The sequence below is a fragment of the Pan paniscus genome, chromosome 8 (genome assembly GCF_029289425.2).
Source record: "Pan paniscus chromosome 8, NHGRI_mPanPan1-v2.0_pri, whole genome shotgun sequence".
NCBI classification, from domain to species: domain Eukaryota; kingdom Metazoa; phylum Chordata; class Mammalia; order Primates; family Hominidae; genus Pan; species Pan paniscus.
The window spans coordinates 21,142,279-21,149,937 of NC_073257.2; positions in this window are offsets into that span (position 1 = coordinate 21,142,279).

Consider the following 7,659-nt stretch of genomic DNA (forward strand, 5'->3'; position numbering starts at 1 on the left):
CTCTCTAGCTGGTGAATAAAATTGGTGTCTTGTTCTGATATTATGTGAAAGACGGTGAGTTGAGTCTTCTTATGGGCAGGGACGATGCCTTGCTTATCCTTCACCCTCAAAGTTGGTGTCCACTAAATATTGAGGAAGAAAAGATCCCTCCTAAAAATGCCCTTCTCTGAGAACTATTATTTTCAACTAACAGAGGTTGAGTACCTGGAGATCAGGGTCTCACTGGACAGTGATGTTTATTAGTCTTTGATGCAATTAAGCAAGTGGTTTTGGCCTGATCTATAAAAGGAAACCTGGCCTAAAGGAGGTGAAGTCTCTACCTGTAAGTGATCTGTGCTCAGATTCAGACCACAGAGTCTAAGCAAATATACTGGACATTCTCTACTGATACATATGCACAGTTAGCAGGCCAAGGGTTAGTAGTGACTGTTTTGTTCAACTCCAAAAGTATAGGAATCATGTGCTCTCAAAGCTGGCACTTAATACAAGTTCCTGGGTCACCTATCCCTTTGCCCCCTTTGCTCACTGCCTGCCCTTGTGCATAGACTGTCATAGGGATGGATAAACACAGTCATGTGCACACTCTTGCTTATGCTTTCCTTGTAGCCTGGAATGCCTACCCCTTACTTCTCATAAAAGACCAGCAGTTATTTACTTATTTCAGGGTCCAGCTCATCCATGGACTCTTCTCAATCCGAGAAGCAGGGTGCATCATAATAGTGCTTTCACCCACTGATTTCCTTGGCTCAGGTTCAGGAGCTGGTGCTTGACAACCTTCTCTGGTCTTTGTTGCTTCTAATCTATCCACTCAGAAGATGTAACACCAATGTAGAACCTAAAATATATTAACCTCCCTGAAGGCAGGGATAACAATGATAAAGTCAGTTATGTATTATGAATCAACAAACTCTGTGGAAGATGTTACAGAAATGACATGCATATTTCACATCGGGGTGCTATTATTACACGTTTAATAAAATGAAGGAATTAAAGCTCAGATAACTTGAATGGTTTGGCTGGAGGCATTTGTTAGAAGCCAAACTGGGACTCAGATTCAGGTCTGTAAAACTTGACACTGTCATTTATATGCTGCATTTCCCTTTGAGAAATGCACTATGAGAAGGAAGAAGAGGCTTGTCGGTTGCCAGGGCATGTTAGGTAGGATTAGATTATTTGCCCTTGTATTTAGTCCAGTGGGATAATGAAGAGACAACAAAACAGTTCTATCTTCTACAATTAGACACTAGGGGGAAAAGGGTTTTATTTATTGTACACGTGTGAGGAGGTGTATGAAGGGTGGAAGGAGGTGGGCACTGGGAGGATGAGATGTCATTTAGTCTGTGAGTGACTGTCATCTGCAGGGGCCTGTGTTCAGGGTCTGGACATAAGATGAAGGACGCAGTTCCTTGTCTTCATCATCCAAGAGCTACTTAATAGTCCAGTGAGAAAGAGAAAATGTAGGAACAAAGCCAAATGGAATAAAGAGTGCTTTTTAGGGAAGCTCACCGAGACCTTGGCGAACACAGAGGAAGCAGACTTAGCCCAGCCAAGGTATGGGATGTCTAGGGAATGAGGTAACAGGTATGATAGATCCGAGGCTCTAGCACAGTGGGAATATAAGTGGCCTGGCTTCCCAAACACATAAGTCCCCTGTGCCAAGCAGTGACTCATGACATGCAGGAATAAACTCCAACAAGAAAGGGGTACCTCAGAAACACATTGCTCATAGGCACACAGAATGTGCCAACCAGGGATGGCCACATGATTTGCAGACCCAGAGCAAAACAAAAATGCAAAGCCTCTTGTTCAGAAAAGCAGGAGAAAAGTTCTGTGAAAGGCATTATAAGACAAAGCTTTTTCTTTTCCTCCAGGAACTCACCCTCTCTCGAGAGTCATGGTGTTTCCTATTTGCTGTTTAATACCATTCTTGGTAAAGAAAATTTAAAATTGTCAATTATTAGTATGGATTTCACCACTCATTTTAATATTGTATGATGCTAGTTTCGCATGAAATTATAAGAGCATTTAACTAGTATGCAAAATGACTGAAATTACACAATGCATGTTTTGTAGCTCATGTATGCATATGCGGTTATTGTTACCAGAACAGAGGAAGCACTGCACAGAACTAACTCATATATATATATATATATATATATATATATTTTTTTTTTTTTTTTTTTTTTTTTTTTTTTTTGAGATGGAGTCTCACTCTGTCACCCAGGCTGGAGTGCAGTGGCGCGATCTTGGCTCACTGCAACCTCCCCCTCCCGGGTTCAAGTGATTCTCCTGCCTCAGCCTCCCGAGAAGCTGGGATTACAGGCACGTGCCACAACACCTGGCTAATTTTTGTATTTTTAGTAGAGATGGGGTTTCACTATGTTGGCCAGGATGGTCTCGATCTCCTGACTTCATGATCCACCCACCTTGGCCTCTCAAAGTGCTGGGATTACAATTTCACTTCTTGATACATGCCCCTTCTAGCAACACAACACACTGATCTTGTGCTCTCATCGAGTATCTCTGAATTCCTACACACTGTGGGTCATGGGGCAACACAAATGTTTGACATGAATAAGGCGACAAGGAACAGAGGAAGCATATGTTGTGTGTATTTTTGCTGCTTATGCCTATTCCCCATTGTCTTACTGGATGTGACTTATAAAACATTAGAAAAAGATAAAATTATTAAGAGTTTCAAGACAGTGAGAGCAGAGCACTAAATCAAGTGCAAGATCCTCTGAGCCTGGGGGTCTGCTGGTTCTGCACAGGTTGCAAGCTCACACATCCAGCCTTGCTGTCAACACAATTCCATCCCTGACAACAAAGCAAGGTCAAAAGATCAAACACGAGTTCTCTGCTCTGTGATGCTTGGGCTGAGAGATCGCCTATCCTTCATCCTGCTGGAAATCCAAACCAAGAATATAAAACTGATATTCATCAGGAAGGATACATCTACGCTCACATACGCCAGCAGGAACTTGAGCAGGGACCCAGCTGATTTGACCTTCCTGCTCATCCTGTAGGTTTTCTGCACTGGATGGCTTGATTTTTCCTCTTTGTTAATAATAGGATCAAGGCTGGTCAGGCACTGTGGCTCACGCCTGTAATTCCCGCACTTTGGGAGGCCGAGGCAGGTAGATCATCTGAGGTCAGGAGTTCAAGACCAGCCTGGTCAACATGGTGAAACCCCGTCTCTACTAAAAATACAAAAAAATTAGTCAGGCGTGGTAGCCGGCGCCTATAATCCCAGCTACTCGGGAGGCTGAGTCAGGAGGATCGCTTGAACCCGGGAGGTGGAGATTGCAGTGAGCTGAGATTGTGCCATTGTACTCCACCCTGGGCAACAAGAGCAAAACTCTTTCTTAATAATAATAATAATAATAATAATAATAATAATAGGGTCAAGACCATATGCGGTGGCTCATACCTGTAATCCCAGCACTTTAGGAGACTGAGGCAGGCAGATTGCTTGAGCCCAAGAGTTCGAGACCAGCCCGGGCAACATGGCGAGACCCCGTCTCTACAAAAAATACAAAAATTAGCTGGGCATGGTGGTACTTGCCTGTAGTCCCAGCTTCTTGGGAGGCTGAGGTGGGAGAATCGCTTGAGCTCGGGAGGTAGAGGCTGCAGTGAGCCAAGATTGTGCTACTTCACTCCAGCCTGGGTCCCCAAGCAAGAGCTTGTCTCAGAAAACAAATGAATAAATAAAAATAAAAATAGGGTCAAAAAAGAACAAAGGCCTTCTGGTTGTTTGCATACCTGGGAACTCGGAAGACAAGATGAGGTTACTGGGGAGTGATAGGGAGAGAAGGACCACGAACGTGCTGCGTTGCTTTGCTGTCCGCACGCGACCACACACACCAACTTGGATATGTTGGTTTTCCTACTGTGCTATTCCGTAGTCAGTTTAGTTTTCTTCCGGTCAATCATTCTTTTTCATTTTATGCCCCAGTATCTTGTATGCATTTCTTCTGAGCATTAAAACTCTTTGGTGCTCAATTCTGAGTTGATTTATCCTTGAAAATCCCCCATTTTAGTAAATGTTCCTCATTCTCTTTTAATGCAATTTTTCTGGAACATGGATTGTTCTGATTTTATTTGTCACTGGCTTCATATTTTACATTTTGAGAGATAGCAGACTATAATATTATTAGTAATAAAATATTTCTTAAATATTTATTAAATGCTTACTATGTGCCAGGTACAGTGCTGGGCATTTTACATCTATCAACTCATTTTGATGTTTATAGAAACTTTGTGAGGTTGGTATTATTGTTGAAACCGTTTTAAGGGCCTGGGTTCTTCAGCCAGGGTTGGAATCCTGGTTCATCCATTTACTAGCTGGGAGGCTATGGGCAACCTAACCCCCTGTATTACTCCATTCTCATGCTGGTAATAAAGACATACCCAAGACTGGGTAATTTACAAAGGAAAGAGGTTAAATGAACTCACAGTTCCACTGCGAGGCTGGGGATACCTCACCATCATGGTGGAAGACAAAGGAAGAGAAAAGGAACATCTTACATGACACAGGCAAGAGGGCATGTGCAGGAGAACTGCGCTTTATAAAACCATCAGATCTCATAAGACTTATTCACTATCACGAGAACAGCACAGGAAAGACCCATCCCCATGATTCAATTACCTCCCACCAGGTCCCTCCCATGACATGTGGGAATTATGGGAGTTATAATTCAAGATGAGATTTGGGTGGGGACACAGCCAAACCATATCACTCTCTGTGTCCTGGCTTCCTCATTGAATTCAAGTGAATTGCTTGAAATATACTTAGAATAAAAGCATCAGCATATTTACAACATGAACTATAACTCTTCCTCCAAAGCACGTTAATTCATAGCTGATAATTTCAGGTCCTGGACTTTGCAGACACCTTTTCAGCCTCCATCTTTGACTCATCCTTTTGTCATCTCAAGACCTCATTTGCTCAGAATTCACTAGCAACGGGCTGGTTGAGTCATCTAATTGAATGGCAGAAAACCACTGTTTCCACACCCTCAAATTTATTTTATTAAGTACAAATACATATCAAATTCATTACAAATGAACTTTTAGAATTTGCAGACAGCCTCATGAGAGTGATACTAACAACCTTGATGGAGAGTATGTATTCAAAATATACCAACAGCTGTATAAAAATTATAATAAATAATCATCTCCTAGAAATCAAAGGTCTTGGTTTGGGTACAAGTTCAACCAGTATTCAATTATGTGACTTTGTATCTATTATCCCACTATCCTCACCTGTGAAATGAGAATAATGTTTTCTATTTATTTTTCAGAAATAGTATGAATACAAGGAGATAAAGTATGTGGATGAAACTTTGCAACTTAGAAATCAGTAAGACTATGATAGGTATTATTATGATCACCTGTTATAATCTACATATACAAAACAAATTGAAGATATGAAAGGATTTTTTTCTGTCATTCTGCCATCTGAAATATTGATTAGATGTCTAGAATGAAGAAGTGCTTTAGAACTATTTCTGGCTTGTATTTTCTCAATAAAACCACAATTCTCTATTTTACCTCATATACACTATTACCACCTGTTATATTTACTTCTAGAGTCTATCTTAATGGTTTCTATGAAGAAAAAGACCTGGAAATGGATTCTAAGTTCATCTTAAGCAAAACCTAACTTGCTTTTCTTTACAAAATACAAATTCCATTTAGTTGTTAGTTTATTCTTTCAAGAAAGGATGTTTAATCTAATTGGCCCTTTTAGAGTTAAGATTCTTTCCCCAGAGGGCAGAGCAGCCCTTGCTTTATCTTTAGTCCACGAGTTACACAAAATCATAAAATCGCAGCAGTACAGCTTCTCTGAGGCCTTTTATGACCCCTAAAGGGAAGTCATCTCTGTACAGTAGTGATAATAACAGTATCATCTAACAGCCGAATACTGCTTTATTTCACTGTGCACTATGGCTTGGATGTGGTGTCTCTGCCAAAACTGATGTTGAAATTTGTTTCCCAATGTGGCAGTGTTGGGAGGTGTGGCCTAGAGGGAGGTCATGGGGACAGGATCCTCGTGAATAAATTAGTGCTTTCCTTTGGGGTGAGTTCTCCCTTCCCTGAGAATGGATTAGTTTTTGAGAGCACGTTGTTAAAGAGTCTGGCTTCCTCAGTTTCTCTCTCTTGAGATGTCATCTCTGTATATGCCCACTCCTCTTCTACTTTCTGCCCTGAGCAGAAGCAGTCTGAGGCCCTCCCAAAAGCCAATCAGATGCTGGCGTCATGCTTCTTGTATTAGGTTGGTGCAAAAGTAATTGCAGTTTTTGCCATTGAAAGTAGTGGCTGTGCAACTCTCCAAGTGTGAAGTGACAGCCTTGTGTGTGATCTTTCTGCCCACTCCAAGTTTGAATTTTCGACATTAAAGTTTACTTTTTAATTAAAAAAATAATAATAACCCCAGCCGGGCGCAGTGGCTCACGCCTGTAATCCCAGCACTTTGGGAGGCCAAGGCAGGTGGATCACCTGAGGTCAGGAGTTCGAGACCAGCCTGGCCAACATGGTGAAACCCCATCTCTACTAAAAATACAAAAATTAGCTGGGTGTGGTGGTGCATGCCGGTAATCCCAGCTACTCGGGAGGCTGAGGCAGGAGAATCACTTGAATCACTTGAACCGGAGAGGCAGAGGTTGTAGTGAGCTGAGACTGTGCCACTGCACTCCAGCCTGGGCAACAGAGTGAGAATCTGTCTCAAAAAAAAAAAAAAATCCTGTGTAACCCTGATGGTCTCTGGTCTATCTCATCTCTAAATTTTATTAACTTTTTTATTAGCTTGAGTTTCCCTTCATTCTATCTCATCTACCCGTACCTACAGGATATTGAGCAGGGGAAGAAAACATGGGTAAGAATGGATGGTCAGATGTTATGGGCGAAGGTAGATACTGTGAGATAGAATGGGAAGGGGGAAGGTCAGGCTGAAATTATCATTTGGACAGTGGAGGATGCTGGGAAGAGGACGGCAGAAGATGGAACAGCAATCCACATGATGCAGAACAAACATGATAGAAGGAGATATCAGAGTATTGATTAGCAGAGACTTCACTCAAGAAAACAGTATAGGCAGAGCTGCTGGTGGTGGTGTTACAGTGCTTCCCAGGGTACTATTATGGACTTAGGGCTGCAATTTTTAGGTAAAACAATCTCTTCAGTACGAACATAAGTCACTCTCAAAGCACATATTTGTTTACTGATCCATTTGTTGTATGCCAAGTAGTTCTATGCAGAAACACTACTCGAACTTCAAATAAATTTGCAAATGTTGCTGTGTAAACATATCGTTTATTATATACACACCTCTATTTATATTTTAACCTTTCATTTGGCTGTAAAAGAGTCAATTGATCCTAGGCACCATGACAAGGCTATTCCCAGTAATGTTCTCCTGGGTAAATGCTAAGCCATTGACAAGTGCTCTCCGGATGCTTCTGTCTGGTTGGCTGTGCATCCCCTGAATAGTTGTGTGGTTTAGATTAGATCTCCCCAGTTTGTTGATGAGAATGTCAGGTAGGACAGAATCAAAGGCTTACAGAAGTCTAGAGAGATTACATCTATTGCATCCTTTTTATCTACAAGGCCTGTCACTCTATCATAGAAGGAAATTAAATTGGTCTGGCATGATTTGTT